Source organism: Dipodomys merriami, unplaced genomic scaffold (genome assembly GCF_024711535.1).
Source record: "Dipodomys merriami isolate MVZ:Mamm:240054 unplaced genomic scaffold, mDipMer1.0.p SCAF_470, whole genome shotgun sequence".
NCBI classification, from domain to species: domain Eukaryota; kingdom Metazoa; phylum Chordata; class Mammalia; order Rodentia; family Heteromyidae; genus Dipodomys; species Dipodomys merriami.
This window is the reverse complement of record NW_027206036.1, coordinates 254,861-278,620: the sequence shown is the minus strand read 5'-3', so window position 1 is coordinate 278,620 and position 23,760 is coordinate 254,861.

The following is a 23,760-nucleotide window of genomic DNA, read 5'->3' as shown; positions in this document are numbered from 1 at the left end:
AGTGTCTATAAGCATGAAATATACAGACAAAGCCACTGAAAGGTATAATATATAAATATTTTATAAAAGGAGACCTAAGATGCTGAAACATCTCTGGGAAACTCCAGAACTTGGCCATATGCATGAGTATGAAATTTCAGGATTTGGTGTGACACCCCTTTGTAAACAGTAGGTGGCCCATAATGAACATTTATCAAAATGAAATATTTATCAAAATGAATATTTATCAACATTCCTACCTAACTTTGAAGGCTGTTTTTAAAGTTACCTTTCAGGAGACTATTTAGAACTCCGAAAATGGTATAATGATGACTAAGCAAAGAGCTGTTCTTTAAGCAAAGAGACTTACTTCTTCTTTCCCTTTGTTTAATTATGTATATATAAATTTAACCATTTGTTGAACTACACCTTTTGCTAGTTTCAGTATATACATACACCTATTTTACTCCTGTATATCTGTCTTTCATCAGTATAACTGGTAGTTCCCCAATTGCATACATATATAGGAAAAGAGAAAGATTCTTACTCTGCCACATCTCATAAACTTAATATTACCTCATTTTTCAGCTGTGCCTAATAATTGGAAAGTATATGTTCATTATGCAATTACCATTCCACTTAAAAGAATGTATCTTCTACTTACTTGCTTGCAACTATTTCTTCAAACTGGAGCTCAGTTCATTTCAGTTGATAGACAATTATGCTTCTTCATTTCTTAATGGATAGTTATTCTTCGGAAAGAGAAAGCATGGGATGTGCTTCATTTCTCTAGCTTTCTTTATTAAATTTCATGTTCTGGTATTCTTTCCTGTGTGGACTTCATCACCCATATTTGGGAGCATATATATAGTTTGTATGTACATCTTCATTTAGCATGTGTTTTGGGTCTCATCCATGAAGATAAGGATGTTTACAGTTGGCTAAAGCAATGTCCTTGTTTTGAGAAAAACCATTGTGTAATCTTTTTTCAATATATACAGCAAATGGAATACTTTTTTTCTGAGTAAATATAGCAATGTGTTACACTTTGTGATATTTGAGATTAAATGATGAACAATTCTCCCTTTGGAAAAAGAGATTTGTCGAAGCAGATGTTATTGAAACAGACTTTGAAATATCTGTAGGCTTTAACAGGAGACTAGAATCAATTTGTCTCTCTCAACAGTGCCTGCTCTAAGACTAACACTTTAGGCATATGAGAGACTCAGTGCTGCTCAGTTTCTTTTTTTTTGGGGGGGGGTCCGGTAGTGGGGCCTGAACTCTGGACCTGGGCGCTATCCCTCAGCTCTTCAGCTCAAGGATAGCACTCTACCACTTGAGCCACAGCACCACTTCCGGCTTTTATCTTTTTGCTTATGTGGTACTGAGGAATCGAACCCAGGGCCTCATGCATGCAAGGCAAGCACTCTACCACTGAGCCACCTTCCCAGCCCTCAGTTTCTGTCTTCTGATCAGTAGATTATTTCATGTTTCATTTTATCTGGAAAATAAATGATTCCAAAACCATTTTATTAATACTTTGGGGGTTTTGGTGACTGTACTAGGGCTTTAGATTAGGTTCTGGATACTGTCCCTTAGCTTTTTCACTCAAAGCTAGTGCTCTACCACTTGAACCATAGCTCTATTTCTGTCCTTCGCTGCTTGATTGAGAAATTCCAGTAAAGTCTCTTATCTCAAGTTAAACACTCAGAAACTGCAAGTGGAGCTAGGAATCAACTTAATTAAATCCTAGCCTTGAGTAAAAAAATTGAGTTCCAAGCACACAACCTGCAAAATTAATCCAAAGCTGGGAGAAATTCAACCATGGAGCCAGTGAGAAATGAGAAAGAAGATTTACGAGCAACGTGGTAAACAGGATATCTGAGAACTTAGAACACTTTTGACACAGTATGAGCAATAGGTCTACACTCTTTCAGGTTAACAGGGCACTGTGTTCCTAAACCTCAATTGATTGTCAAGCTGGAGCAAGATGAAGAGCCATATATGGGAGAAACCTTAGACAAGAATTTCACAAGTGAGTTAAAGCATCCAATAGTGATCTTGGATCCAGAACCCAGTTGGTAAGTTCATCTTGCTCTGTACTGACCAATAATATTCCTAGTTCCGCTGAGTCCCACGTGTGGCAGAGAACTAGGGGATCCGTTGTGTTAGATTTGTGAATCAAAATACATGTAGATGTATACTGAACTGTGTATGTCAGTAAAGTGAAAGTTAGCAACTCTTTGTCTTTGTGGAAATTTTTCTGACAAAAAAAAATTAGAAATGTCAAAAATGAGATTTAGTTTTCCTTGAAACTAGGACTAGGTAGTTATAGCAAATGAGTATGCCAATGCTGCTATCCTCTGATGAGAATAAGCTGGGTATAGGCTGGGATACAGAACCAAAGCTTTTAGTCTACAGGGAATGACTAACTAGGTGGTGAGCTGGTGTGGCTTTGGTCTTCAAGGAGTCTGAGGGGCAGGAGTATCAGAAAAATAATTTTGATGAGACTTTTTCTAAGATGGAGAAAAATCAATTTTAAAATTCTACAGATATTTAAAGTAATTAACAGTGAGAACGTAGAACTGAAGTGATGTAGTTATAAAAGCATATTCTCAGGTGAAAGGCAAAAGTTTTTTTTTTAATAAAAAAGGTACAATCTCCAAAGTTAGAAAATACTCTTCAACTAATGTTTGAGAAGTAAAGTATCACAATATATAAATTATTTTAAGAAAATGAAACAAAGCATCTATTTCCCTAAGATCAAACAGAACAATATTTGGAAAAAAACCCAAGAACACTAAATACTAAAGTATACAGGTGAAAACGCTAGCAGTAAATAGCTTAGTAATTTGTGTAAATTATTCCTCTGATATAAAACAGAAGAAAAAACTGAAACACAGAAAAACATTTTCCATCATAAAATACCAGTATTACTTTCCTAATTAATACATTGTGGTGAATGAAATTTATTTCTCATCAATCAATTCCTACTTTAATATTTTAAGATCTGTAACAGTTAAGATGGGAAAAATGTCTTTACCTTTACATAGAAGAGTATTTGGATCTCATTTATGTTTTTTTCCTTCGTTTAATGATTCAATTTAGATGTGAAGCAAATATAGCATGTGATTAAGATTTACCAGGGAGATCTAGACAGATGTCTGGGTGAAGTAGCTGTCACAGATATTAACACAGTGGACCAAAGAGTGCGATTAGTACCAACTTCTAACTTACCCTCAAAACAGAAGCTAGAACTAAATAGAAATGATGAGAATTCCTTAAGGATTAGGACTGTGGAGTTCAGTCAGTGTCAGAACATGCCACCTGGTGAGATGCCAGATGCATATATGCCTGGTGTGCCTCCTGTAGTTAAACAGTCCCTTAGATATTCTGATCCTTTTAGTCAAAATTATGAGGGACCAAATATGCTTCTATATTTTGAATATGGAGGAGGGAAGATATTAAACTCAGAGACTATATTCTTTCAACATAATTGGGCTTGTGTCAGAGATGCCACCTATATCATAATGAATAGAGAAGAATATGATAACTCTGCTCTCCTTGCCCAAGAAATTTGTCAGGGAGGGAGGAAAACACCTGAGAGAACTATATGTGAAAAAACATTCAGAATGAACTCATACATCCCTTTGCATCAGAGAGTACACACAGGAGAGAAATCTTATGTATGTTACAAATGTGGAAAGTATTTCAGACAGAAGTCAGACCTTACTGTTCATCAGAGAACACATACAGGAGAGAAACCTTATGAATGTAACAAATGTGAAAAGTTTTTAAAATGTAACTCATACCTTCATCTTCATCAGAGAGCACATATAAATGTGTTCATGTAAATGTAATTCATGTGGAAAGTCTTTCACCCAGAAGTCACACATTAATATGAATGTAAGAGGGGCTGGGAAGGTGGCTCAGTGGTAGAGTGCTTGCCTTGCATGCATGAGGCCCTGGGTTGGATTCCTTAGCACCACATAACTAATACGAAAAAAGGTCAGAAGTGGCGCTGAGGCTCAAGTGGTAGAGCACTAGCCTTTAGCTGAAGAACTGAGGGACAGCGCCCAGGCCCAGAGTTCAGGCCCCATGACCGGACCCTCACCCCCCCACAAAGACACAGATGAAGTAAGAAATTTAAAAATTCCTTCACCCAAAAATCAAACCTCAATACATAAGAGAATTCACACATGTGAGGAACCTCGGTACGTAACAAATATGAAAAAATTTTTACCTATATGGTACACCTTCATCTTCATCAGAGCACACGCACAGGAGAAAAACCTTATGAATGTAACACATGTGGAAAGGTTTTTATTCATATGTCACACCTTTGTCGTCATGAGAGAACACACAGGACAGAAACCTTGTGAATGTACGAAATATGAAATATGTTTAACCAGTAGGACACAACTTAATCTAAATCAGAGAACACACACAGGAGAAAAACCTTATAAATGTAACAAATGTGGAAAGTATTTCAGACAGAAGACATACATTACTGTCCATCAGAGAATACATGATCTGTTTGAATAGCAATAATAGTGAGCTGCCACGCTCTAAGACCACTCCTCCCACCCACAGGATGCTTTTCACTATTTAAATGAAGAAACTATTAAAGAAAAGATAATGTCAACACCATGAGTTCAAGCCACAAGAGCAACAATGAACATCAAAAGAAAGAAAGAAAGAAAGAAAGAAAGAAAGAAAGAAAGAAAGAAAGAAAGAAAGAAAGAAAGAAGGAAGGAAGGAAAGAAAGAAAAGAAAAGAAACGAATGGAAAAGAAGAAAAAGCTGTAAAGGAAGGGAAAAATTTGGAAACAGCCAAGAACTCCTTAAGATTTCATAAATAGAATTTGGGCATTTCTCAGAAATTGTTAGATTTTTGAAAAATTTAACTGGTGCAAGGATTATGCTGTATATCTAGCAATTCTGCTACTTTATTGTAGTGGATACATTAATGCATGAAAAATGATAGAAGAATGAGTTTAGTTCCTGTGAATAGCTTTTTATAATCAGCAGGGAGCTATTCCAAAATGTAAACAAATCAAATACAGTTTACATTTAACAGAACTTATCTGTTAAACACAAACAAAAACAAAAGTCTCATAACCTCAATTACATTAGTAGATCTGAGAATTAAAAAGCCGACTTATTTCATGCTTACAATACATGTCCATTTCAACAACATTTTCTTTATTGAGTTCTTAAAGTTCTTTTATTTACAAAATAGTTTATTACTAAATGGTAAACATACATGGATAACTATTACTTTATGTTTGGAAACTTTTTTAAGGACATCATTTGTATTATACAGTATAATGAAATAATCATCAGATTTTTACAATTTTTCTGGTTTATAAATGTAAATTCAAAGCCGGGTGCTGGTGGCTCCCGCCTGTGATCTTAGCTACTCAGGAGGCTGAGATCTGAGGATCACGGTTTAAAGCCAGCCCAGGCAGAAAAGTCCATGAAACTCTGATCTCCAATAAAAACAACTAGAAAACCGGAGGTGGTGCTGTGGCTCAAGAGGTAGAGTGCTTGCTTTGAGCTGAGGAGCACAGGGACAGCACCCAAGCCCAGAGTTCAAGGCCCATGAATGACAAAAAACAAATAAATTTAAATTCATGTGAATTTTTGGATCAATTCTTCTATTTCATTGAAAAATGACGTTGAGATATTGACAGGTATCACATTGAATTTATAGGTAGCCTTTGGCAGTATTGTCATTTTCACAATGTGAATCCTCCCAATCCAGGAACATGAGATTTTTTTCTACTTCCTTAGTTCTGCTTTAATTTCCGTTTTCAGGTATTTAAAGTTTTCATCATGGAGGCCCTTCACTTCTTTAGTTAACTCCTATGCATTTTATTTTTTGTAGAGTTATTACAAAAGGAGTTGTTTTCCTGATTTCAACCACGGTCTTCTCATTATTGGCAAACAGAAAAGCTATTATTTTTTGAGGGTTAATTTTATACCCTGCTATTTTGCCAAAGTTTCAGATCAGTTCAAGTACCTTGGGAGAGGAATCCGTGGGGTTCTTTAAATACAAGGTCATGTCATCTGCAAAGAGGGAGAGTTTTCTTCATCTTTCCTTATTTGGATCCCCTGTATGTTTGCATCTTGCCTTATTGCTCTAGCTAGGCATTCAAATACTAAATTGAATAGTAGTGGAGAGTGTTAGGTAAAGACTTACAGAGAGACTTCTCTGAAGAGGAAATAAGAGTGGCCAATATACACATGAAGAAATATTCAATTTCTCTATCCATAAAAGAAATCCAAATCAAAACAACATTGAGATTCCGCCTAATCCCAGTTAGAATGACTATAATCAAGAAATCTAATAACAACAGAGGCTGGAGTGGATGTGGCCAAATGGGAACCCTACCACATTGTTGGTGGGAGTGTAAACTTGTTCAACCACTCTGGAAAATATTATAGAGATTCCTCAAAATACTACACAGAGAGTTCCTTTATGACCCAGCAATCCCACTTTTGGGCATTTACCCAAATGATCACAAACAAGGCCACACTAAAGCTACCAGTACAACTATGTTTATTGCAGCTTTATTCACCATAGCTATGATATGGAACAAACCCAGATGTCCCGCATTAGATGAATGGATATTCACACACACACACACACACACACACACACACACACACACACACACACACACACACACACACACACACACACACACACGATGAAATTTTATGTCTTCAAGAAGGACATCGCCCCATTTGTTAGAAGTTAAGTACAGGTAAGAGGCTAAAATTATGAATATGTGTTAAGTACAATCTGTCAACTTCACTAAATATAAAACAAAAATTCTAAATCATGTATTGAGATCAAGTTACATTTTCAGTTTCTTTTGTAGTGCCATGCAAAACAATGATGTAATTTATATTTGATGTTGATTTAGAGTAGATAAAATTTAATATTATTGGGTAAATGATACTATTATGTGCAAAGTGCCCTTGCTACTGTAGAAAAGAATTACTCTTACCAAATACATAATAGAAGCTATACATATGTAATGTGGTGCTCTGCATTGAGTCATAATATAACATACTGGCTACATCTAGATTAGCTGGATTGAATTCTCTTCTCTTCTGTTTTTGCAGCTGTGGTACCTTGGAATGTTACTTAATTTCATTTTTCAGTTTCTCATTTCTTTAAGGAACATAATAATGTAACTTATCATAAAGTATAGAAGTAAATGGAGTTCATTTACATTAAAGTATTTCTGGTGATCTATGAACTTACAAATAAATGTTACTTGATCTATGTGTTTTCATTGGAGATTATCAATGCATAGTTTCCCTGTAGTCTTTCATTTGGATAAAATGTTTCTTATAATTAGGCCAAAGAAGGGAAGTAAATGTATTTTCAGTGCCTACCATTTTTGAAATTATAATTGACACAAAGTGGTTAAAGGTACTCACAAGAACTATACATGCACATGTAAAGTCTCAATAGGCAAAATTACCATCTGTGAATTTTGTGAGTACCGATCATTCATCATTGCCTCTTGGAGCAATATCTTTGCATATCTTTTTCTGTGTGACCCCTTCTTCCTTGCTTAAGGTCTGCTAATAAGTCATTCACAATTACATTTTAGGCAAAAGTTAAGAAAAAGAAAACACAAAATAAATCTTTGCATTCCTAAACGGAAGAAAATATTGAGTCCTTCTCAAATAGAGACAGTGAATTAGACAACCTCACAGGTAAATATTTTTTCCTGATTTTAATAAAAAAAATTCAGTTTTCCTGCTGTTGTATGGGCAATCCACATTCAGAAGGGCATTTATGGTGCTTCCGCTTCTGTTTAGTAATTCAGTCAGGAAAATTGTATCTTGTGTGTGTGTGTGTGTGTGTGTGTGTGTGTGTGTGTGTGTGTGTGTGTGTGTGTGTGTGTGTGTGTGTGTGTGTGTGTGTGAATCCTTATGTGAGATAAATAACCTTGCCACTTTTCATTCAAACTGCATTGCTTCTATTCTGCTTTCTCTTCCAGAATTCTTTTACTACTTGTTATTTACATCTTTCAGCTATTTGCGGATCATTTTTTTTTAAATTTAATTTTATTTTATTTGTGAACATACTGTACAGAGGAGTTACAATTACATGGGCAGGATAATGCGTACATTTCTTACCAAGCATTGCAGCCTCCTCCTTTGTTTACCCTTCACATCCCTTCCCAGCCTCCCCCCTCCCCCTCAATCCCAATCTTTCTCCTTCCCCCCTTCCCCCCCCCCCCGCACCGACGTTGTAAAGCTTGTTTTGGACATGACAACTTGTACTTCTCATTGTTGCAACAGGTCCACCTGTATCCTTAAACAACTGGTTTTTCCCCCATCTCCTCCACAAGTTATACTGACATCAATATGTCCCTCCCCCACAGTATAACCCCTGCTTGCGGATCATTTTCATATTCCCTTATAGAGCTATAAACATCATGTTGCTTTAATCTCTCCCTACAAATCAGACAATCCTTTACCTTATTAAGGTTTTCTTTTTCTTTTTCTCTGACATCTCTCTAGCATTCCTATATCTATCTGCCTGGTATTGAATCTCTAAATTAACAGCACACTTTAGCTGCACTCTTTCTAATGATACCATTAATTCCATGCTAAATACATGATCTCTCTCTCTCTCTCTCTCTCTCTCTCTCTCTCTCTCTCTCTCTCTCTCTCTCTCTCTCTCTCTCTCTCTCTCTGTTGCTATATTTGTGAACATTGTTTCTTTACTTGACAGGGGCACACCACTTTTCTTGATGAAATTATTATAATTAACCCAATGTGTCTATATACCATCACTTTTAGATGCTTTTATTTCTCTAAGGAAAACATAATTTTGGTCATATTTGGTTGTGAGGGCTTTTTCCCCCAAGAAACTCTGTCCTTATGTATCACACTACTATCATTCCATTACTATTTTTTTCTCTTAGAGAACCAGGAATTAATATGGAATGTAAAATAATTATCTACAAATAGATATTTCTTTAAGAAGAATTTATTATTGTTAACTTTATTAAGATGTTCATTAAATTATAAGTCAAAGAAGAAAAAGACTCATTCTCATAATTGAGAATACATGGAAGTAGAATTTTGAAATGTGTACATAGTGACATGGTACCTTGGTTCTATTTGTTGGTTACTTGTTTCTATACTAGTTTTCTTTTATTTCTTTTTTAAATTATTATTGTGAAAATACCGTACAGAGGAGTTACAATTACATGAGCAAGGTAATGGGTATATTTCTTATCAAGCATTGTTGCCTCCTCCTTTGTTACTCCTTCCCATCCCTTCCCATCTACCCCCCTCCCCCACCCCCTTCTCCCCCAACCCCTCTTCCCGCTCCAAAGTTGTAAAGTTCGTTTTTTCGACATAATGACTTGTGCATCTCATTGTTGCAATGGGTCCACCTGTATCCCTCGTTAAAAATTTTGTTTTTTCCCTTATCCTCCATAAATTATACCAACATCAAATACAGTGAAAACAGGGATTATACCGTGGGGGGAGTGACATGCAAAACAACAAAGAAATCATCTTATAAATATGTTAGAAACAATAGCAAGAAAGAAAAATCATTTGACTCCTTATCTTGGGGTTCATTTCACCTAACATCAACTTATCTGACAGTTTCTGCTTGTCCCAGACATATACTTGTTATTGCAAATATGGGAAACCATGTGACCTATGTTTCTTTGGGCCTGGCTTACTTCACTTAATATATTTTTTTTCAAGTCTTTGTATTTTGTAACAAATGGAGCAATGTCATTCTTTCTGATGGAGGCATAGTATTCCATTGTGTTTGTACACCACATTTTCTTGATCCATTCACCTACAACTATTCTTTTATTTCTTATAAATATTTCTATTTCATTTAAGATGTCATATGTTGGTTTTCAAGTTGGATTTTGAATAATCTTCCATAGTGTAAGTACCAGAAAATTATGAACTTCCTAAAACATACTACATAACCTCCTGTTTGCTGATGTAATGTTGTGCCTCCAGCTCCCAAGGTTCTATCTCTATTACAATATTTGTGCTAAATTATATATATATGTATATGTATATATATATATGTATATATACATATACATATATATATATGTATATGTATATATATATGTATATATATATATATAAGGTATTCTCTTCGTCTTTCCACAGAGAAGTCTGAATAAAATGAGTAACACTCCATTTAAAATTTTCTCTAATAAATTTAATGTATATTAGAAGCGCAAAGTATGACTATAAAGTTAACCACAAAATTGAAAAGATATATGATGAAAATACTAAATAGAACATACACGCAGAAAAACTCTTAAAATAATGTATTTTTGGCACATCGATTTTGGTTACATGAACTGTTTGTAGAATTGAGATGCATTCAGGAATAAGTCCAAGAGTCAGGCTTGTCATTTCTCCAGCCAACTTCCCCTTAGCTTGTAGTACATGGGTGTTTTGACAGAGATTTCTGTAAAGCTGTGGAGACAAAAATGGATTAAACCAAATAAATAGCAAAACCTTATCTTTCCTAATCAAATTGTTGATTGCAAATTGACTTAATGTTAACTGAATTTTTTTCTTATTGCTGACTGAAAGCTTTATTTTTAGTAGACAATTGAATTAACTCAAATGTTCATTAACAAGTGAAAGGTACACAAAATTTACCTATTAACTTGGGAGAATAATGCTAAAGGAAGTAAACATACAAAAATATACAAAAGCACAACCAACTAATTACTAAATTTACTAAATAATTTTACCAACTTATAGATGGCAAAACAGGTGATATACTATATTATTTTGTATATAAAACTCTAGAAACTGAAAACTAATCTGTTTTCAATGTAGGCCAAGAATAGAGAGACATTGCTTCTTCTAAAGGACACAGGAAGCATTCAAGAATGGCAGGAGTATAATTTTGTTTAATATCTTAATATTTGGGACACTTTCCTAGGTATAACATTATGTAAAATCTATGCAAATGTGTATATATACATATCCACACCAGTATGAGTATGTATTATACATGTCTATGTACAGATAGCTCTTTGTGTGTGTGTTTATATATATATATATATATATATATATATATATATATATATATATGTATGTATATATATACATATATATGTTATTTTATATTAGTGTTGTATAACACTTTCCCATTTAAATTACTCTCTTTAGCCAGGCACTTGTGGGATCATATCTGTAATCCCAGATATTCAGGAGGCTTGGATATGAGGATCTATGTTAAAAGCCAGCCAATAAATTCCATGATACTCTTATTTCCAATTAACCAGCTATGGCTCAAGTGATAAAGTGTCAGCCTTGAACAACACCAACAAACAGATTATCCTCAATTCTTCATCCATTGGTTTTGATAAAGTATCTAAGATGAAACACTGTGTAAAAGTTTCATTTGGATTAAGAACTTTTAAATCAGAATTTGCTTTTGAACAATGGAATCCCCTAAAAACAACAGGACATTTTTATTATAATATAAAATACAGATGGTAGACAATAATGACATAACAATTTAGCTACACATACCAAGATTATATCAAAATATTAGAACTCAAAGGAGATGGTTAAAATTCTTAGGCCATTTTATCTCTTTTTGTATACTCTTCAAAATACAGTCAAGTAGAGCCAGTATTGTATAAAATCAAGTATGGTTAAACCCATGATAACATTATTTGAGTCATAATATAGACTTCAAAATTTTTCCATATTTCTGGATAAAACTCAAAGAAAATTAACAGAAAATGTAGTGGCATTGTGATTAATTTTTACCGAATTCTCACTTTTAATTTGCCAGTTTCATGTCCTAGACATCATGTTCATGTAAATTTCTTGTTAAAGGCTGTCAGTTTACCATTTGAACCACAGTCCATATCAACTTTGTGATGGTTATTTTGGAGATAGAGTCTTAAAGTGGTCTTTACCTGGGCTTCCAGATACTCCAGATCTATCTCCCGAATAACTAAAAATATAAGTTTAAAACTCTAGCACTTGGCTCAAATATTTTATGCTTACTGAAATATATTTCTGTTTGTTAATTTTTATTATTCTAAATTACAGTATAATTTAGTAATTCATTGAAATAAATGAATGTCTTGAGACACCTGAATATATGAGTGTTCATACATATGTAATCTATATTATGTATGCAAACTATACTTAGCAATTGCTTAACTAACAGCCTATATATAACTATACAAAAACATAGTTATAAATAGCACATTAATTTACAGTAGTTTAACACTGTAGCACTATATGTTAACTATATTTGCATTGAAATATGTAAATATTTAGTCAAATTGGAGGAAGCTTAAAAATCATAGCATAGGAAATGACCCTATACTATGCTTTAGGAATTAAAATATGCTTCTATATATTGTAGGTAAATTAGCCCTCTTAATAATTCCATGGTGTCTACTAGTGAAGATAATAAGCTGGGAGCTAGTGTCTAAAAATTGTAATCTTAGCTACTCAGGAAGTTGAGATCTGAGGATCCTGGTTCAAATTCAGCCTGGACAGAAAAATCCATCAGTGTCTTATCTCCAATTAATCAGCAAAATGCTGAAAGTGGAGGTTTGTCTCAAGTGGTAAAATGCTAGCCTTGAGGGAAAAAACTAAGCAAAATCACCATGACCTGACAGGCACAAGAATGAAAATAAAAAGAAAGAAGATAGGCAGAAAGAAAGAAAGAAAGATAGAAAGAAGGAAAGAAAGAAAGACACAGAAAGAAAGAGAGAGAGAGAGAGAGAGAGGGAGGGAGGGAGGAAGAAAGGAAGGAAGGAAGGAAGAAAGGAGGGAAGGAAGGAAGGAAAGAAAGAAGGAAAAAGAAAAAAGAACTTGAACATATATATATATATATATATATAAGTAGCAAATTAAGTCACTAAAATTGAAAATTATTTACTAACTGAATCTGTAACTATCTACTGATAGTTTTATGAATCTATTATTCGTTATGAATTTTGCTATATTTTATGAATCTATTAATTTTAATTATGTCGATGTAAATGATTATGCTACAAACTCAGATATCAAATATTTCTTACATATTTGAACATCTATATTTTAATTTCCTTCTTATAAAAATCTTGTGATGAGTGGCTGGGAAGGTGGCTCAGTGGTAGAGCACTTGTCTTGCATGCATGAGGACCTGGGTTTGATTCCTCAGCACCACATAAGCAGAAAAAGCCGGAAGTGGTGCTGTGGCTCAAGTGGTAGCTCTAGCCTTGAGTTCAGGCCCCACAACCGACAAAAAAAAATTGTGGTGAGGTTATCATTTTAGTGTCAGTTTTCTATGTGTTTTGATAAACCTCTGTTTGTACACTCTGTTCAATTACCAAGGAATTATCAAATTCTGAGAACTTTTTTTCATTCAGTTCTGACTTTCTCTCAACTGATTCCAAATCTGCTTATTTTAAATGCTTGCAAAATGAATGAAAATCTGCTGAATGCTTAGAACTTTGCTTGTGGAATTAAATGTGAAATAACTGCCAAGCATCACAAATATTCTGTCATTATTTTACTTAATAAGCAGCCCTTTCTCATAGATTTTTCATAGTTTTTATCTAAATTAACTGAGTATGAGCCAGTCTAATTTAGATTCATCTGAAGTAATCAATGACAAAAATGGAGGTTTTTTTTCTGTAGACAAACATGAAATTAAATTGTGAAAAAAAAGAAGAAATATTACAAATAAAAACTACCTTTGGGAAAAGATCTCGAGGCCACTATTAAAAGTTGAACAAAAGTAAAAACACACTGGAAGGTTGACAAAATTTTGTCAAAGGAATATTTCTCAATAAACATGTGGTTATATTCAGTTAATATAATAATATCCTTTAACCACAGTCTCAATTTAAATTAATAAATGCTGGAACAACTTCTTGTATCATTTAAATGATTTACTTTTCAAGTATTCTCTGAATTGTTTCCATAGTGCTATTAGCCACTTCCAGAGTAACTATTAGTAAAAAAGTCATTTAATCTTTATCTTATTGACATCACACCTATTAACATTATTGGCTGTAAAGTTCTCCAAACTATAAACTTTTAAGTTTCCCAAGCCAAATTTCTTCCTGTGCCTTAACAGATTATTTCTTCCAGGTTTTATACACCTTGAATTCTCTGTGAAAAGAAGAGATCTATGTATCTAATATATGTTATAGGTAGTATATATGTAAGTGTGTGTGTGTCAGTTTTCTTAAACAAAATATAAGTGAATATGTCTTCCATTTCCTAGACAGAAATGATTAATGGTACAAAAGAAATACAGGTGGATCAGGCCATCATGGGTACTGAGTATTAACAGATAAGGGAATTCCCCAGGCAATAGTGTGGAATGTGGGATGTGATTGTGACAGTGTGTGAAGGAAAGTCTGTGAGACTCTTTCTGCAACAAACCACTAGAAAACGAGATGTGATGCTGTGGTTCAAGCGGTAGAGTGCTCACCTTGAGCTGAAGAGCACAGGGACAGCGCCCAGGCCCAGAGTTCAAGCCCCTCAAATGACAATCATAATAATAATAGTAATAATTATTATTATTATAAAGGAAATTAGACTAAGTCCACAACTTAATTGTCCAGTAATGTAAAATAATGCATAATACATTTAGCAATAAGTGCCATAAAAATTAGATCAAATTATTACAAATTCATATTTTATATGTATATAAATTTTTCAGAAGGATTTAAGAGTGGAAGCAGTGACATTGATCAATATCAATAGACTCATAAACTGACATATAGAATTGAAAAAAAAACAAATGAAAAGTGTGCTTCAGAAAATAAATATATATATAAATAAATAAAACCAATACTCAATCACTAAGAAAAATTATATATATATATACTTATTTAAATCTTTATTGTTCCAATGTATATACATTTTCTAGTGTCATATTTGACTACATGTGGTTTATATAATTATTTTTAAATATTTCCTTTTTGTTGATCAAAAGCGAATATCCAGCTTTCAAATTATATGGCATTTTTCTTTTTTCTTTTTGATGTATTTTCATTTTGGAGATAATTTGAACCTGTTACAGACCATTTTAACTTTTGGGAAAGCTGTAATCATACTGGATTAGCAGGAAAATGTGCCCTGTTCATCTGTAATGCCCTCAGAGAAAACCATTCTCAGTGTCTAAATCAAAAAGTTAGTTGCTACCTACTGAAGACTAGCTTGTTGTCTTTGTTTTTCTTTATTAAACCATCTGCATTAGAAATTCGGAGAAAAATAACTGTATACAAAACTAGTTGTGTGTGTGTGTGTGTGTGTGTGTGTGTGTGTGTGTGTGTGTGTGTGTGTGTGTACATGGGCCTGTCTTGGGGGCATGAACTCAAGGCCTCGGTGCTGTCTCTGAGCTTTTTTGTTCAATGTTGCCACTTAAGCCATAAATCTACTTTCAGCTTTTTGCTGGTTATTTGGAGATTAGAGTTTTGTGGAGTTTCCTGCTGGCTTTACACTACAATCCTCAGATCTCAATTACTTGAGTATCTCGTATTACTGGTGTGAGCAACCAGAGCTCAGATTGAAGGCTATTTTTGTCTACTATTAGGGTTTATAATTGTCTTCACCCTAGCCTACCCTTCTTCCTAAGGTGTCACCAAAGCATTACGTGCTCTTCTCTTACATCATATTTCCTTTCCTTCACTGAATTCTTGCCTTTTCTCCCAGCTTCCACCTAACAATACTGGGCTCATATACAAATCATTTTAGCCAAGTGAACTGTCTTCACATTTTATTTCTATTGTTTGCATTTTCCTGGCTATGTTTGTTGCATTCCTTATAACTCCTCACCATAATCATGTTCTTTGAATTATTTTTCTAGAATATCATATATAATAACTTTTGATTCATTTAAGTGGTTTCTGATTTAGAACATGTGGCTATGGACAAATAAGAAGATACAGGAATATATGAGACTAAAACTAGAAACTAGTACACATCTTTCTCCTCCTCCTCCTCCTCCTCCTCTTATTTTAATATGGATTCAATCATAAGTTTTCTTCAACACCAAATCCATGACACTTTCTCTAAGTTTCAATAGCCTTTCCTTCCCTCATATTTTTATTTGCATCAATTGCTTGTCTTGAACAAGAGAGTTTCAGAGTGACATATACGAATATAATTCACCTGGCTCTGACTTGGTTCATCCTAAATCATGCTACTGGTTTCATCGACTTTGTGGTTACAATATCATGGGTGTACTTAGGGAATCAGAGGATTTCACCCCATTGTCTTCACTTTTGAAAAGATGATTTATTGAAGGGAAGATTATCCTCCACATTTATTTTTCCTTAAAGGAAGTGAATAATAGGAAACATTTATCTGTGGAAAAGAGAAAGGGAAATCAACAAAGTTGAAATGTTCTGTGCTTGAGAACTCTTATATACTACACATACATGCTTTTTTATGACTATTTGATATTTTGACTCTCCATTCATTGATTGATTTCATTACTTGGTAGGAAATTTACGTTGTCCAAGATGTCTCTGAAGGTTTTCCACAGTAGGTCCCTGGGAATTTCAGCCATGGAAGATAAGAAGCACACACTTCACAGTAAGCTGGAAATATAATAGAGATCATTGTTTCTTAATACAGTATTTCAGTGAGTTTTTTATACTGAAAATGAAGAAGTTTAATTGTAACAAACGTGGTAACGAATTGACAGGCATTCTCTGTATACTTTGCATATATATATATATATATATATATATATATATATATATATGCCTCTATTTTAAAAGAATGACTCAGTTTCCAAAAACTTCTACAAGGGCTGGGATGTAGCTCAGTGGCAAAGTGCTAGCCTAGCAAGTGCAACGTCCTGGGTTCGATCCCTAGTACCCCCCCCAAAAAAATACAAAACTTCTGGAGAAAAGTTTCTTAGGTGTAAGAGCACTAGTAGGTGCCTTTGCAGTAACAGCTCAGAAGGAAACCAAATTAGTGCCAGGGGGACTTTTGTTCTAACTGAAGAGAAGCATTACTGTTGGAGAGAGTCAATCTGAGACTAATTTTTAAAAGATTAAAACAGTTAAGCCTTTCAGATTGTACTTCTGTGATATAAAAGATATTATCTTGAATAAAATGTATCTATTATATGGATTAGTTTTAGAAACGGGCAGTAAGGTCTGCTTGGAAACTACATTATGCTTTTTCTCTCTTCTTAAAATGAGGAAAGACGTGTGTGCAGGGATTGCTGGCACAATTACCTCTTCGACACTTTGTACCATGGATCAGTAACTAGATAGCACATTGATTTTTAGTATACTTTTCATTTCAAACAACAGCTTCTACTTTAAACTGGTTTGTGATTCCTCAAGGATTAGTGAGCAAGAAAAACATATAATAATCACATTGCTACAAGTATGTCTATGTATGCAACATAGTCAGGGATCATGGGAAACTGCACTAATGATATAAATCAGGTAAAATGGCCAATTTAACTTTGGAGATAAGGAAAATGCGTTTGAAAAATAACCAGTTTTGCCAGGCACCAGTGACTCACACCTGTAATCCTTGCTACTCAGGAGGTTGAGATATGAGGATAGTAGTTCAAAGCCAGCCTGGGAAGCAAAGTCCCTGAGACTCTTATCTCCAAGAAACTACCAAAAATTCTGGAAATGTAGCGCAAATGATAGAGCACTAGCCTTGGGCAAAAGAAGCCCAGTGACTGTGCCTAAGTCTTGAGTTTAAGCTCCAGGACCAACACACACACACACACACACACACACACACACACACACACACACACACACACACACACACACACACACACACACACAGACAAATAAACACACACACACACACACACACACACACAAATAGCGTTCAATCCACGTTTTCAGAAGTCTTTTGCAAACTTATTTTAGAAAAGTATTTAAGTCTTTCCATTTCCGAACAAATGGGGCAATGTCATTCTTTCTGATGGAGGCGTAGAATTCTATTGTGCGTATATATACTACATTTTCTTGAACTATTCATCTACTGAGGGGCATCTGGTTGGTTCCATATTTTAGCTATGGTAAATAATGCTGCAGTAAACATAGATGTGCTAGTAGCTTTAGTATGGTCTTGTTTGTGATCATTCGGGTAAATGCCCAAAAGTGGAATTGCTGGGTCATTGGGAAGCTCTATGTGGAGTCTTTTGAGGAACCTCCATACTACTTTCCTAAGTGAAGTAAGCCAGGCCCAAAGAAACATAGGTCCCATGGTTTCCCTCATTTACAATAACTAGTATATGTATGAGACAAGAAGAAAAGAACAGATAATTTTATGTTAGGCGAAACGATCCCCAAGGTAAGGACTCAAGTGGTTTTTCTTTCTTGCTATTGTTTCTAACATATTTATAAGGTGATTTTTTTTGTTGCTTTGTATGCCCCTCCCCTATGGTATAACCCCTGTTTTCACTGTATTTGATGTTAGCATAATTTGGGGAGGGGAAGGGAATAAAAACACATTTTTTAAATAGGGTTACAGGTGGACCCATTTTAACAATGAGATCTAGAAGACACTATGTTGAAAAACAAACTTTACAATTTAGGCTGGGGGTGGAGTAGGGGGTTGGGAGGGACTGTAGTTGTGGGGTGGGAGGGAAGGGATGGTAGGGGAAACAAAGGAGGAGGCAACAATGCTTGATAAAAAATGTACTCATTACTTTGCTCATGGAACTGTAACCCCTCTGTACAGTATTTTCACAATAAAAAACTGATTAAGAAAAAGCATTGTAAGCTTTACATTCCTTTGCTAAGGCTTTCAAATGAAATACCACACACAAGGTGAACTATAACTGAATTATTTGTTTATTCTCACACTTAGAGAGGCTGGAAGTCAAGCTGATGCTGGTGTTGGAAGCATCCTCCCCTCCCTTCCATGGGGGTCCTGTCTCCTCCCTTGCACTTGTTTTCCTGCTACTTTTTTCCTTGGGCTTGTTTCTCTACTATATTTCCTTGTCAATAATGGATCATAGTTCATTTTCACTGTGTTATACCCTAAAGGCCTCATTTTAACTTTTTCCTTGGTGCAAAATCTCTATTGTAAGTATCATATGCCTGGGTATGAGGGATGAGGGCTGAAAAAGTAAAGTTGGTGGAGGGTCACACTTCAGCCCAGGCACAGATATAGGTTCCTTTGGATGCCATCACTTGCATTCATAAACTTACTCTCACAGTAATCTTCAGGGGATCTCACATACTCGAATTTGTATTTAATCCATTGTAATTTAATCGATACCTATCTGTGTCACTTCATAAAAATATAGTGATTAGTGTAAAAATTTAGAGGGTAAGAAATGAAAAATGTAAGAAAGAGAAAATAAAATTTTCCTGGCTAAGGATACAAATGTTTCACATAATGTAAACAGTGTCACAACCATTGACTCTTGTCAGTACTTGCAAGTTTTGTTGTCTGTGTGCTGATTGTAAAAGAAATCTTCCATGTTTTGAACTTTTTAAAATTGTTTAGGGCAATTAAACCCACAAAAACCCAGAAACAAGACCAAAATATGAATCACTAAATTTGCATATCCTGATTTCCAATTATGTGCCTAGTAATATGCAAATAAGCATTAATTCCTCTTGAATAAGAATTTGAAATTGGATGGTTGCAATCCATCTCCCCAAATTATATGCCTAATGATTTTTAGAATTTTTGAGAACTACTGTGAGATCCCAAATGCTCATATGCAACTATAATAGAATGAAAAAGTATTTGCTCATTTTCATCCAACAACCTTGCTTTGCTATATTTATTCATGCACATGCATAAACATATAGGTACATGTGTGAACGATCATTCTCATAATACCTAGATAATACATAAACATGTTCTCACAAAATCTAGATAATTCAAAGTACAACTAATATAGAAAGAATGGTTAGTTTGCTGACAAATGGTGATGTGATTATGACTTGAATTATTGTACCATGTACTTAAATACTTTAAGAAGTAAAGATAATGTGTCTGATAGATATTTCCTATTCAATTGTTCTTTAGTAGAACGTAAAATTTATTTGCAAACTATTAGAAATTTAATACTTTTATCCTTCTAGGCACTGGTGGTTCACATCTGCAATCCTAGATACTTAAGAGGTTGCGAGCTCAGAAAGAAGTTCTAAGCCAGTCAAGGCAGACAAATCCAAGAGACTCTTGTCACCAAGTAATCAGCAAAATTCAGGAGTGGAGTCCCAACTTAAGTGGTATAGCATAAGTTCTGAGTGGTAAAATACAAGTGAGTCTGGAACCCTGAGTTCAAGTCCAGTAGTAATTTTTATGACTATCATCACTAACAGCCATTGTTTACATAAATGTATAGACTAGTTTATTAATTTTTATGTCCAAGATCAGGACAGTCATTGGCTGGATCTTTACTAATTGAGTCACCTTTCCAAAGCCTAGTATGTTAATTTTTATAAACATTTTAAAAGATGTTTTGTTGTCTGTGTGTTGATTGGAAAAGAAATTTTCTGTGTTTGCAACCTTTTAAAATCTTTCAAGGCAATTAAACCCACCAACACCCAGAAACCATGCCAAAACATGGAGTGCTTTATTTGCATATCTGAATTTCAAATCATATACCTAGTAATATGTAAATAGCTTAGTTCCTCTTGAATAAGAATTTGATGATTGCAATCCTTCCCCCCAAACTATGAGCCTTATGATTTTTGGATATTTGAATGAGATTTTTTTATTCTCATGTGTCAATACTGTAATGTTTTGCACTAATTTCCTATTGGACAATTTCACCTATGAAGTGTTTGGCTAAGGATTATTTTTTATCATAAATTGACATAATGTGACAAAATTATAATGCCATACAAAACATACATACTGAAAATTTCATTAGGACTGGGTAATTATAACTACTTAGGGGCTGAGATCTGCAGGATGGTGATTTAAATGCAACTAAACAAAGAAATCCTCCAAAGAGCGACAAAATATCATCTAATATAATCTATGACATGCTGAATATATTGTATATGTGAGCACAAATGTTATCCTTTATACTCTTTTAATAAGTAATAGTATTCCCATTTTACAAAAAAAAAATAATGCTTGACAAAGAGAATTAAGTTCCCCATTAAATCAGTCTATAAATAAATGAAAGTCCAGAAAGTCATCAGATTTGAGACCCATTGTTGGCATTTCAAAGCACAAAACTATTCAGTGGAGTTTATCTTTGGACTAATATACTTGGATACTGAGATTGAAATACTTCCACGGATGCTCTTTTCCTCCCATTCATAATCAAAATGGCTGTACAACACTTTCAATTAGTAACCAGAGCATTTCACTCTGTACTGTGAGGTCCATTCATAGACGTGGCATCTCATTGCTTAGTCACTTTTGTAATTTAAAAATATTTTAATTTTATAGTCATATTACTGGAATATATGCCATTGACCTGTAATGAATAACTATATATCTCTATACATAAAAATGTTGATTTTGTATTTTTTTAAGTTTGAGTGAATCTATTTCGAAAATGTATGGGTGACAATGAAATGACTCAATTATAGATGAAGAGTTAAAAGTCTAGTAATAGACTATTCAGATAAATGTGACATTGAGAGAAATATTGTGGATTCCAGAACAACAGCACATAAGTTACAGCACAGATATGTCTTGCAAAACCATAGCAGATTCATATACAATGAATTTATTGACTACAAAAAATAAACAAAAAGGGATAATGGCATAAAAATTTAGTACTTTTTATATGTTAAACAGTTGACTAATTCTGTTAGATCCAATGAATATTTCTAGGAGACAAATTAGTTGTTTTTGCTTTGTTTTGGTGTTTGTCAGTATTGAGACTTGAATTCATGGACTCATGTTGCATATTGTCACTCATGCAGGTGCTCTACCTTGAGCTACATACTTTCAGCTCTTTGGTAAGAATATTGTCTTGGATTTGTCTGCTCAGGCTGGCTTCAAACCAAGATCCTAAAATCTCAGCCTCCTGAGTATCTAGGTTTAGAGGCAGCATGAGCCATTGAACCTGGCTTTGGAATTTAAAAAATTAAAACAGAAATAAGGATTTGCATTCATTGTTTGCGTTCATTGCATTCATAGTGACAATATCCTACATGAATTCAATTCAACCCGTATGTAGTGCATATTAACATGAAAAATGTGAGTAATTCAAAGCCTGGAAAAATTATTTAAGGACATAAAACTTTTGCTGATTTCATACTATAAAGAGACAAATACTGTAAGCACAATGATTTAATAAGCTATGCTAAACACTGAGATTGTTAACTGATGTATCATGTGAGGATAACAAATCAACTGGTAGTGGTAGATAGACTTCCTGGATAGAATTCATTTTCCGGAAATGAGCACCCAGATGCAGTAGGTAGATTGTTTAAACAAGACAGATAAATTTTACTTTTATGAAATTATATTGAATCTGGCATTTTGTACAAATGATTAACTCATTGTTGAGGAATTTAGTACTTAAACATTATAAGAAATGTCCAGCAACAGATACTGTTAGAGAAATGCTATTGTGAGTCTGAGGGCATCAGCTTATAACCAAGTTTGTTTCTCCAGAGGTATTAAATTAACTTTTGAATGATATAACTAAAGGCAAGCAATAATTTATATAGCTCAACTGGGACACAAATGCTCACTTAAGCTGAAACCTAGAAATAAACTTTTGGATGAACTGCATAACTCCTTGCTAGAATAAACAATTGGTACTGGATTAGTGAAGAGAAACACTGTATATTTCTGGCAAACTAACAAAGACAAGGCATTTTTTATTGCCTGTACAAAGGGATTTCAAGTCAACATGTCAGCCTATGAGTATAATACATCTTGATTCATGTCATTCCTTCCACCATTCCCACTCCCATCTCTCCCAACTCTACCCATTCCTAAGCTTACATGATTTCATTTTCATATATGTGCATTGAATATAATGTCTATATCTGTTCAACTTTCTTCTTTCCATTTATCTGCCACTGCCTTTGAACAATTCCTCCAGACACCCTACAAAGCTGGTCTCTGAACTTTCTGGTTTTCATTTTGTGAAACTGTTTGCTAGTGTTCCAAGGAGTTATATCACTAAAATCCTCCCCCAAGGATTCTGTGCTGTAGACAATTTTGGGGGGGGGTATGTTACATGACTCCTACATATTTTTGAATAGGTTTATAATTTAATTTATAAACACATGAGAAAAAGCATTCGCTCCTTGGCTGTCTGAGCTGGTTTTACTTCACTTAACATGATGTTTTCCAGGTTCAATCATTTCTTTTCACTAGTTGAGCAAATTCCATTGAAACTATGCACCACAGTTTTTTGCTTCCACTGATCCATTTAAAGACATTTGTGCTGTTTGCATAACTTGGCTATAGTGAATAATGAGCAATTAACATGGTTGTACATGGCTTTGCTGTGTACTGGCTTGTAATATTCTGGGTAGATGACCAAGAGCTGGATTGTAAGGGAACCCTAGGTTTCTTTCTTTTTCTTTTACTTTTTTTTGAAGAATCTCCAAAAGTGGCTTCCAGAGTGGTTTTGCTAATTTATATTCCTCCCAGCAGTGTATTAGGCTTCAGGCTCTCACATGGCTTCTTCAATCAAAGCCAAAAAAACCACACTTCCACTTCCATATTTTCTCTAGTTAATTATATCTAAGAGACCCATGGATTTTTTTTCCTGGCTTTGAAACTATTTCCTCAGATCTCAGCCTTCTGAATAGCTAGAATTATAGGCATCAACCCCAGC